The sequence below is a fragment of the Anopheles darlingi genome, chromosome 2 (genome assembly GCF_943734745.1).
Source record: "Anopheles darlingi chromosome 2, idAnoDarlMG_H_01, whole genome shotgun sequence".
Classification (NCBI taxonomy): Eukaryota; Metazoa; Arthropoda; class Insecta; order Diptera; family Culicidae; genus Anopheles; species Anopheles darlingi.
In genome coordinates, this window is record NC_064874.1 from 33,739,403 (window position 1) to 33,739,932 (window position 530).

Genomic DNA, 530 nt, shown 5'->3' on the forward strand with positions numbered 1-530 from the left:
ATGAGCCTGCTGGAACCGGCTTCGGCTTCGGCCTCCTTTTTTTTTATTTTTTGGGGTGGTCTCCGAACCTCGACGAGTGGACGCAAGCAACCCGGGGAATGTTTTTTATTCAATTTTAATTTCGTTCCCTGTTGATCTTACGCGGGCTCGGGCTCCATTGTGTAACGTCCATGTCGAAGGTTATGGTGTGTGTGTGTGTGTGTGTGTCAACGAAGCCAGTCTGTCATCTTTTATTTTCCCCTTTTGAATTTTCTCATTTTCATACAAACGCGGCGCGGAGGTTGACTAAAAAAAAACAAGGGGCCCAAGCGCAACCAAGTAGATCCCATGATACACTCACACACACGCACGCACGCATGGTGTATGATAGGATAACATCAAAGGCCGTTCAGCATCCTTTGGCGGCGCAGGCGGAGCAAAATATCGACATTTAAGGGAGGGGTAGGGGATGGTTTTTCCCAAAGTCAATCGATTAGATGTCATCAAATCGACCGGTACGTGATCTTAGCGATCACCCTCGAGCACACACG